The 11,437-nt window shown below is 45.1% G+C and overlaps 1 pseudogene; it reads left to right on the top strand.

Moving 5' to 3' along the window:
* The first annotated feature begins 1,988 nt into the window (after window positions 1-1,988).
* LOC110741757 lies at window positions 1,989-5,431 on the top strand (annotated as a pseudogene).
* The last annotated feature ends 6,006 nt before the right edge of the window (window positions 5,432-11,437 follow it).

Here is an 11,437-nt window from a genome sequence, read left to right as displayed (position 1 = left end):
CCACAATAGCACCTACTGATTTAGCTGCCTCTGCACGGAGACATGGGTGTAAGGTGGTTGTTTTAATAATATGAACTCAATGTATGGGCTAAATCCGTGACTCATGCATTATGAAGAACAAATGCATCTTTGGGTTATTTCAGGTGAAAGCCACTCCCAGCACTTAGTACGTAAGCCACACTCCTTGAAGTTGTGTATCTTCAAAATTTCTCTCCGTCTTACGAGATCGTCACTAACTCAGGTTTTAGGCTAAGGAGGACTAAATGCATATAGCAAGTATTACATCCTTAATGCTTAGGTCTCTTCCTCTCCCATGGAACATCAACTTCAGGGCACTCTTGGTGCTGGTTTGCTGTGACACGTGTCCCCGTCCCATTAATTGGGTTATTGCTTCCTTCCTGTGTGAGTTGAGGCAAGTCACTCAGTCTCTCTATGCTTCCAATCCCTCACCTGAAATAAAAAATGATGATAAAGATATTGTGAAGGTTAAATGACATTATGTATGTGAAAGTGTCTGCTGCAGGGCTGGACCTACCATGAGAGTAGAATGGTGGTTGCCAGGGACCAGGGGGCGCAGGAAATGGAGAGATGTTGATCAAAGGCTGCAAAGTTTCAGCTACCACGGGAACAAGTTCTGGGGATCTCATGTACAGCATGGATGGTGATGGATGCATGAATTAATTTGACTATAGTAATCACTACACACTGTATACGCATATCAAATCATCACATAAAACACATTAAATATATTACATCTTTATTTGACAATTAATTTTTTAAGCCTCAGTTTCTTTTCTTTTTCTTTTTCTTTTCTTTTCTCTTTTTTTTTTGGTTGAGATGGAGTCTCACTCTGTCTTGCAGGCTGGAGTGCAGTGGTGTGATCTCGGCTCACTGCAACCTCTGCCTCCTGGGTTCAAGCAATTCTCCTGCCTCAGCCTCCATAGCTGGGACTAGAGGTGCGCACCACCACATCCAGCTAATTTTTTGTACTTTTTTTAGTAGAGATATGAAGGGGTGGCCTGCCCCTCCACACCTGTGGGCATTTCTCGTTAGGTGGAACGAGAGACTTGAGAAAAGAAATGAGACACAGAGACAAAGTATAGAGAAAGAAAAAGTGGGCCCAGGGGTCCGGCGCTCACAATACAGAGGACCCACGGCCGGCACGGGTCTCTGAGTTCCCTCAGTATTTATTGATCTTTATCTTATAAAAAGGGAAGTGGCAGGATAATAGGATCATCGTAGGGAGAAGGTCAGCAGTAAGACATATGAATAAAGATCTCTGTGACATAAGTTTAAGGAAAAGTGCTGTGCCTTGATATGCATATGTAAACATCTCCACAAACCTTTTTAGTGCATAAAGAGCAGCATTGCGCTAGCAAGTCCCACCTTCAGCCCTAAGGCGGTTTTCTCCTTTCTCAGTAAACAGAAAATACAATCGGGTTTTACACCAAGATGTTCCATTGCCCAGGGACGGGCAGGAGACAGATGTTTTTCTCTATCTCAACTGCCAAGAGGCCTTCTTTCCTCTTATACTAGTCCTCAGCAGAGACCCTTCACGGGTGTCAGGCTGGGGGACAATCAGGTCTTTCCCTTCCCACGAGGCCATATTTCAGACTATCACATGGGGAGAAACCTTGGACAATACCTAGCTTTCCTAGGCAGAGGTCCCTGTGACCTTTGGCAGTATGTGTCCCTGGGTACTTGAGATTAAGAGAATGGTGATGACTTTTCACAAGCATACTGCCTTCAGGCACTTGTTTAACAAAGCACACCCTGCACAGCCCAAAATCCTTTAAACCTTGAGTCACCACAGCACATGTCTCTTGCAAGGACAAGGTTGGGGGTAGGGTCACAGATTAACAGCATCTCAAATGCAGAACAAAATGGAGTCTCTTATGTCTTCTTCTTTCTATATAGACATGGTAACAGTCTAATCTTTCTTTTCCCCACAGAGATGGGGTTTCACCATGTTGGCCAGGATGGTCTCAGTCTCCCGACCTCGTGATCCGCCCACCTCTGCCTCCCAAAGTGGTGGGATTACAGGCGCGAGCTACCGCGCCCAGTCAAGTCTCAGTTTCTTCATGTGAAAAATTTTACCCGTGGCATAAGATTTATAAATATTCTCTCCAGCCCCGGCCCCAGACCCTACAGCCGCCGAGATGTTGATGCTTAAGAAGAACCAGATTGCCATTTATGAACTCCTTTTTAAGGAGGGAGTCATGGTGACCAAGAAGGATGTCCACACGCCTAAGCACCCAGAGCTGGCAGACAAAAATGTGCCCAACCTTCATGTCATGAAGGCCATGCAGTCTCTTGGGTCCGAAGGCTATGTGAAAGAACAGTTTGCCTGGAGACATTTCTATTGGTAACTTACCAATGAGGGTATCCAGTATCTTTGTGATTACCTTCATCTCCCTCCGGAGAGTGTTCCTGCCACCCTATGCCACAGCTGTCCAAAGACTGGCAGGTCTCGGCCTAAAGGCCTGGAGAGTGAACAACTTGCAAGACTCACAAGAGGGGAGGCCAACAGAGTTACCTACAGACAGAGTGCTGTGCCCCCTGGTTGCCGACAAGAAAGCCGAGGCTGGGGGCTGGGTCAGCAACTGAATTTCAGTTTAGGGGCAGATTTGGTCGTGGACATGGTCAGCCTCCTCCGTAAAACTGGAGAGGATAATTTTGCATTGAATAAATTTACAGCCAAAAACAAATTTAAAAAAAAAGCTTTGTGAATACTGAAGGAAGTAATAATTAAAAGGGCCAAATGCAATGCTAATACATAGTACACCTCCAATTAAAGCTACTGATTGCCTTTATGTGCAGTTCTGGACACAGGTCTTGACCCATTGTGTCTGAATTTCTGTCCAGGAGCCTGCCTGGGATGCCAATTTCTCAGAACCTGGAAGCATTCTTTGCATCAGTCCTTAGAGATTGCATTTCTGCTTCCACCTGCTGGCCTCCTGCACTGGACATAGCTCACTGCTCCCCACTTTTTGACCTTGCCAGGGCCCCAGGGTGTTGGAAGGCCTTTCAGGAGTTCCATGGAAGCTGTCACTGCCCTAATCTCCTCTCGCCAGTTGGTCTGCCTCGATTACCCTTCCCCTACTGTCTTCCCCAGATCCCCCTGGGACACTGAACCAGACTTTAGCTTTCTTCATTTCCTGTTTGAAGCTTCCCAGATCGCTGCCCACTCAGTGAGCCTGACTAGCCTCATGATTGAGCAGAGTAGTCTGGCCCTTAGGCCACCTGCTGAGCCCCAGCAGGCACAGGACTTGCCTAGGAAAGACTGAGGGCATGCGTCCCACCCTGAGATCAGCACATTACCACTGTGTCACAATTCTGGCACCGGACTGAAGGCGGATGTTATAAGAACCTTTTCGTCCAGAAGGCATGTTTGATCGTGGCTGTTCTGAGAGCCTCTGACATTTCTCTTTCCAATGAAATCATTTGGATTTCTACCCTAGTGTTTCCCACGTCTTGTTCCTTCTCCAGCCCCATTCTACTTGCTGGGGGAACTAAGAATTCTACACCTTCATAGAAGGCCTCAAAGCCAATCATGCCCTCTGAAGGGCTGTGGCCTGAGCTTAGTTTGACCTGCATCACTGGGACAGTGGGGGAAGGGGGAGCAGACATCCTGTAAAAGTCCAAGGTCCCTTGTACAACTTCAAAATTCCTGAGCCCTCACCATCACCACCACACACACGCGCGCGCACACACACACACACACACGTGATCATTTAATTTAAAACACACATAGACATACACAAAGATGGAGTCATGGCCCCTTAGCAAGTACTTTCAGGCCTCTCAGGCCCTTCCAAGCCCCATGCTGGGGACCCATAGTGGCAGGTCTTTGCGGGGTGGAGGGGAGAAGGCGCTGCCTTCAGTGGAGCTGTGATAGTTGTTCTACCAGGCAATATTCCTCCTGTAAAAATAGGATGATATCCTTTATTTTCACTTGCCCTGTGGCCTCACTTGGAAGCTGGTGGCCACATGCCTTAGATTTCTGAATATGAGACGAACCGCAAAAACGTAGGCTCCCCATCTCGTTAGAGGAAAGTGCATCAGAAACTTTGGTTTCATATATGAGAGGTTTGTGGATCCTCAGATACTCTGTGAGGATTCATTTATTCAGAAATGCTCAGTGAACACCAATGATGTGCTAGGCTCTGGACTTGGCATCGCGGCTGCCAAAAGGAGGCACACACAGCTTCTGCCCCCATGTGGCTCATCATCTGATGCTCAGCCCACTGAGGTTCCTGCAACTCTAAGCTGCCATATTACCTCTAAGCTGTGAGAAGCCCACTAAGGAACCCTCACTGAAAGAATGAGGCTCCAGCCACACTTGAGATGTACACTCTAATCTGGTATATTATATATAATTTGTGACTTTACTATAGAATTGCCAAACAGGGCCCCAAAAGTCAAATGTTAATAAAAATACTACTTTCTGCATTTCAGCCATGGGGGCAGGAGATCCGTTTTTGCCGTAAACAAAATGAAATTTGCATTCCACTCTTGCTCCCATGTAAAGCTATGAGACAATTTCCATAGCACGGGAGTCTTTTTGTCCATTTTCCCTAATGATTGAACTCAGCTTTTTTGGCTTCTTGGTTTTGATTCAACTAAAGATTACATGAAACAAGTGCCAATTGGCAAATAATTTAGAACTAAGTCTGTGTGTACGTATCTCCTACGTTTTACCCACTATGGGTTTAGCAACTTGGCAGTAAAATCTAAGGACAGATATGTCAACTAGACAGAATTCAGAGTCCCCAATACATTCAAAGATACTGCTCTTGTGTGAATACTTGGAACCCTCAGCAGAATGTCGAAGGCAGCTTCACTTAGGAGACGCCTCCTCTGGGCCCATTCATAATAGATGCTTCTATTCCCAAGGGCCAGATTAGTGATAGGGTACTTTCCAACCATTAGCCCAGACTCTCCTTAAACAAAGGTTGGAAGCTGAGAGTTACACAGTAATGCTAAATATCCAAATGAAAACCAAACACTCAGGCAACAGCTAGATGTCTGGCCAGGGACTGAAGGCTCCTTAAGACTGGCATTTCTAGACCTGTGCCTCATCCACTGGGTCACATATGAGGCTCCCAGAAATCCTGCCATGTATTCAGGGCTCATCACTGCATGATCCAAACTCCAAAGCATCTGATGGAGCAGTGCTGAGGGCAACTGACCCCAGTGGAGCATCGTCCATTCCATCACTAGAGTGAAGGAAACCTAACATTTTATTAAATCACTATGATGGATAATAAAAGCAAAATTACTAGAGCATCCAACGCCAGGTGCAGTGGCTCATGCCTGCAACCCCAACAGTCTGAGAGGCTGAGGTGGGAGGATGGCTCAAAGCCAAGAGTCGAGATCCTCCTGGGCAACATAGCGAGACCCTATCTAAAAAAGAAAAAAGAAAAGAAGAAGGAAAGGAAAGGAAAGGAAAGGAAAGGAAAGGAAAGGAAAGGAAAGGGAGAGAGGAAGGGAGGGAAGAAGGAAGGAAGGAAGGAAAGAAGGAAACAAGGAAGGAAGGAAGGAAGGAAGGAAGGCAGGAAGGCAGGAAGGCAGGAAGGCAGGCAGGCAAAAATTAGCCAGGCATGGTGGTTTGCACCTATACTTCCAGCTATTCAGGAGGCTGAGGCGGGAGGATCCTTTGTGCCCGGGAATTCAAGGCTTCGGTGAGCTATGATTATGCCACTGCACACTACAGTCCGTGCGACAGCGCAAGACCCCCTCTCTTAAAAAGTAAAAATAAATGAAAAGAATATACCAAAAAGCAAACAGTAAAAAGAGACCAAGACGGTTATTGGCTACTCGGAGGATCATTGGGCCATTTTCTAGAGTTCCTCCATGTCAGTGTGGGACTCCTCCTCCCCGGGGAAAAGAAGGAAGTGCAGTGGAATCTTCACAAAAAGCCAAGCCAGGACCAGCCTTCCCTGGGCCAGGGCACCCCGCCAGGTGGCAACATTCGGATGCCCCACCCAAAAGAAAAGAGTGCTTCAGCAAGCAAACAAGGATTTACACGACTGTTAGCAGTGAACCAAAGAACAATAGAAAAATGTTAGCAAATGAGATCCCCACTGCAGGAAGCCTCATTTCCTGAGTAGCTGAAACTATAGGAGCATGTCACTAAGCCTGGCTAATTTTTTGTATTTTTTTTTTTAGTAGAGGTAGGGTTTTGTCATGTTGCCCAGGCTGGAAGTGTAGAGATTTTTTAGTTTGTTTTTGTATTTTTTTTAAAAAAACAGAGTCTCGCTCTGTCACGCAGGCTAGAGTGCAGTGATGCGATCTCGGCTCACTGCAACCTCCACCTCCCGGGTTCAAGTGACTCTCCTGCCTCAGCCTCCTGAGCAGCTGGGACTACAGGTGCGCGTCACCACACCCAGCTAATTTTTTCTATTTTTAGTAGAGACGGGGTTTCACTGTGCTGCCCAGGCTGCTCTCAAACTCCTGAGCTCAAGCAACCTGCCCTCCTGGGCCTCCCAAAGTGCTTGGATTACAGGCGTGAGCCACTGTAGAAGAGCAATAAAAGAATATTTTTTCTTGGATGATAGAATTGCAGGGTTCCAAAAGATGCTTTCCATCTTAGGGTTTGCAATGATACTAACAAATTGGGCAGCAGAACTTTACTCATCGTCTAGTTTCCTCTGGTTTTCGATGTGCCTCCCTGGGTATGTATCATGACAATAAGCAGAAATGCCTTTAGTGAAGGCTAGCTGAGTAGTTATTTTTAATAATAGAAATGAAAACCTACATAAAGGTTTTATAAAAGGAGAAAGGTTGAATAAATTATAGTATATGCAATATAAATGCAGCCATTAAGAGATGGATTTTGCTGGGCACAGTGGCTCACGCCTGTAATCCCAGCTCTTCGGGAGGCCAATGGGGGTGGATCAGCTGAGGTCAGGAGTTCGAGACCAGCCTGACCAATATGATGAATCCCTGTCTCTACTAAAAATACAAAAATTAGCCGGGTGTGGTGGCATGTGCCTGTAATCTCAGCTACTTGGAAAGCTGAGATAGGAGAATCACTTGAACCCAGAACGGTGAGGTTGCAGTGAGCCAAGATCGTGCCATTGCACTCCAGCCTGGGCAACAAGAGTAAAACTTCATCACTAAATAAATAAATAAATAACGGATTTTCAGAGAACTGTTAATGCTAGGAGGAAATGGTCACATTACAATGCTTTGTAAAGAGCAGAATATACATATTCCCATTATGTTACTATATGCTTAAGAAAGATTGTGAGCTGGGCACAGTGGCTCACACCTGTAATCCCCCAGCACTTTGGGAGGCTGAGACGGGCAGATCACGAGGTCAGGAGTTCGAGACCAGCCTGGACAACATGATGAAACCCCGTCTCTACTAAAAGTACAAAAATTAGCCAGGCGTGGTGGCACACGCCTGTAATCCCAGCTACTTGGGAGGCTGAGGCAGGAGAATTGCTTGAACCAGGGAGGCAGAGGTTGCAGTGAGCAGAAATCATGCCATTGCACTCCAGCCTAGATCGAAACTTCACCTCAAAAAAAAAAAGAAAAGAAAAGAAAATAGAAAGAAGTAAGAATTCCCCATTGGTCAACACAGGGCCTTAGTGACACCATGGTCTGCTCTGCCACCTTCAGGGGGTAGTTTTCCTCATGGTCACAAGGTGGCTGCAGCCATTCCAGGCATTGTATTTGTACAGTACAGTGTTCCAAGGAAGAAGGACCATCTTCTCCTGGGTATATCTTAAAACCAAGGAAATCTTTCTCAAAAGCCCCCAACAGACCTCCTCTAACATCTCAAAGATCAGAATTTGTCACCTGCCCACACCTAATTCAAGCATTATCACCAGCCTAAACAGGAGGACTTTGGATGGAACAAAGGGCTATGTACCCCTTAAGCAAATCTCCAGGGGGAGTATGATGGACAAAACTGAGCAAAACTGACATTCTGATAGGGAAAGGAAGGGAGCAATGGGTGTTGGGTAGATTACTCAAAGCTGTGTCTGCTACAGTCCCTACTGCAAGAAGCCTCATTTAAGGTAAATTCCAATAAGCTAACTAGCCGAGAGATGTGAGGTGGAAGCTGGGCATGGTGGCATGCACCTGTAATCCCAGCACTTTGGGAAGCTGACAGGGAGGATCACTTGAGCCTGTGACTTAATGACCAGCTTGGGCAATACAATGATGCCCCCAGCTCTAAAAAATAACATTAAATAAAAATTAAAAACTAAATAAGGGCTGGGTGTGGTGGCTTAAGCCTGTAATCCCAGCACTTTGGGAGGCTGAGGTGGGAGGATGGCTTGAGGACAGAAGTTCAAGATCAGCTTGAAGCAACATAGCGAGATCCGATCTGTAAAAAAATGTTTTTAAAAATTAGCTGGTATAGTGGCATGTGCCTGTAGTGCTAGTTACTCAGGAGGCAGAGGCAATAGGATTGCTTGAGCCCAGGAATTCCAGGCTGCAGTGAGCTATGACCCACTGCACTCCAGCCTGGGTGACAGAGACTCTATCCTTATAAAAAATAGATACAAAAATTTTAAAAGATGTGGGATGGGTAAGTAGACAGAGAATGAAGACAGACAAGATGTCCAGGATGAACTCTTAGTTGGATAAAGGAGCCTGATTACAAAAAGGGAGTTAAAAAGCTCAGTAGGCTGGGCACAGTGGCTCATGCCTGTAATCCCAGCACTTTGGGAGGCAGAGGCTGGCAGATCACGAAGTTAAGAGTTTGAGACCAGCCTGGACAACATGGTGAAACCCTGTCTCTACTAAGAACACAAAAATTAGCTGGGTTTGGTGGCCCGTGCCTATAATCCCAGCTACTCAGGAGGCTGAGGCAGGAGAATCGCTTGAACCCAGGAGGCGGAGGTTGCAGTGAGCCAAGATCACGCCGCTGCATTCCAGCCTGGGTGACAGAGCAAGACTCCGTCTTGAAGAAAAAAAAAAAAAAAAGCAAAAAAAAAGAAAGCATAGTAGACCAGATTGACCTACTTCTCAATTCTGTCGAGGGCAAATCCTGTTGGACCATCAACTGGGACAGTGCAAAATAGAGGCCAAACACATCAAGGTCTGTGCTGGTGTGAACAGAAGGTGACAATGACGATGGCCTCATTTCAGACCAACACAGATGTCTGTGCATCTGAGTAATGCATGTCTATGGATAAGAGTGGGCCTTCTGACTTGGTAGATGTGGATAACACAACCCCCTGACTCTTTTACTAATTCAATGATGAATAAGTTTTGACCACCTACCATGCCTCCAGCCGTAAACTAGCCCCTGGGGAAAATAAAAGATATGTAAGACACAGGGCCTGGCCTTGAAGAATTTCAACTCTGCTGAAGACATCAAAAGCAACAGAATTAGAATTGAGAGCAATACCAGACCCTGTGGAATTAGGGTTGAGGGATGTGGTGTAGAGCAGAACCATAGCAAGAGCTTAGCAAAGTTGGGAGGAAGATGACTGATGACCAGGGTGTAGGAAGAGGAACTTGAGCTGGGGGTAACACCCTTGGCAGGTTGGGATTTGGCAGACAAAAGAGAGGAGATAAAAGAGAGTCATAGTGGGAAGAGAACAGTGGTAAGATTTTGGAGCTAGACAAACGCCTACCTCTATCACTTATTAGCAAATTATTCCATTTTCTCAGAACTTTAGTTTTTTCATCTATGGAATATATATAATACTCACCTCATAAATGTTTATAAGGAAAGCACCTTGTACCTAGAAAACACTCAAAATATTAGTTATTTCCTTTCTCTCTTTTATTTGACAGGATGACAAGGATGGAGAGGCTCTTGATTTGGGTAGTGAGAAGTTGTTTGGATAAGAAAGCTGGGCCGTGCAGATTAAATATCATATTAGGTCCAGTGGGTCACTATTAAAGTTTGGAGTAGACCATTTTAGAAAGAATTGCCTGTTGTGACCATGAGGGCTTTTTTCCATTTCAGAGCTGTTTATATGAAGATGAGTTTAACCATGTGCATGAGACAGTGTTAGGCACATTCTTTCCAGAGACTGACAAGAATGCCATCAGCACCCTGGCCAGAGAAAAGCAGCTTTGAGCTCAAGTGTAACGGAAAGGAAACAGGCTTTGGAGCTAGACAAATGCCTAGCCCTATCACTTATTAGCAAATTACTTCAATCTCTCAGAACCTTAGTTTTTTCATCTGTGGAATGGGTATAATACTCACCCCATAAAATGTTTGTAAGGAAAGCGCCTTGTACCTAGAAAACACTCAAAATATTAGTTCTTTCCTTTCTCCCTGTTGTTTATCAAAACTATTAAAGCAGGCCAGGCACAGTGGCTCATGCCTGTAATCCTAGCACCCTGGGAGGCCGAACCATGTAGCTCACTTGAGGTCAATAGTTCGAGACCAGCCTGGCCAACATGGTGAAACTCGTCTCTACTAAAAATACAAAAATTAGCCGGGCATAGTGGCAGGCACCTATAAACCCAGCTACTCAGGAGGCTGAGGCAGGAGAATCACTTGAACCTTGGGGCTGGAGGTTGCAGTAAGCCAGGATAGTGACACTTCACTCCAGCCTGGGCAAAAGAGCGAAACTCCATCTGAGAAGAAAAAACAAACAAACAAAAACTATTAAAGCAAAACCTCTGATGCTTGATTTTATATAATAATGTTGTGTGGCAACTTAAAAACTGTGTCATTTATAGACACTCAAGGCAAGGAAAAGGTTTTGAGTCCTTATTTTTAAAATTGGAATTTTCTATAAAAGTTCGGAATGTTTTCTATTTAAGGTTGTTTTAAGCACAAAGTAATACAATTTATCCATAAAGATTAAACATTTAAATTTTTGTTACTAACTTTTATTTGTAGTTGTTTTTTACCTTTTAAATTAAATATTCGTTACGAATTTAATTGAGAAGGGGGGGAGAGTGAATGAGTGGATTCTTATAGTTAGAGGGGGTAAGACATCCACTTTTATACTATTTTTTTGTTTTGTTTTTATTTTCTATTTTTGAGACAGGGTCTTGCTCTGTTGCCCAGGCTGGAAGGCTGTGGCCCAGGCTGGAAGGCTGTGACCCAGTCTTGGCTCACTGCAGTCTCAACCTCCCATGTTCAAGTGGTCCTCCCACCTCAGCCTCCCGAGTAGCTGGGACTACAGGTGTGCACCACAATGTATCAGGGGAACCAGCACCCAATATTTCAACATAGGTTCTTTCTATTTGCCCTAAGTGTCAGCTGGTCTGAGAAATAAAGAGTACAAAGAGAGGAATTTTACAGCTGGGCCGCTGGGGGTGATATATATCGGTAGATCCATAATGCCCACCTGAGCCACAAAACCAGCAAGTTTTTATTAAGGACTTCAAAAGGGGAGGGGGTGTATGAACAGGAAGTAGGTCACAAATATCACATGCTTCTGAGGCCATTAAAGATCACAAGGCAAAAGGCAAAGCAAAGATCACAAGGCAAAGAGCAAAATTAGAA

Source organism: Papio anubis, chromosome 19, assembly GCF_008728515.1.
Source record: "Papio anubis isolate 15944 chromosome 19, Panubis1.0, whole genome shotgun sequence".
In the NCBI taxonomy this organism is placed as follows: Eukaryota; Metazoa; Chordata; class Mammalia; order Primates; family Cercopithecidae; genus Papio; species Papio anubis.
Note: the sequence above shows the minus strand (reverse complement) of the source record. Positions and strands in the feature narration are given on the sequence as shown.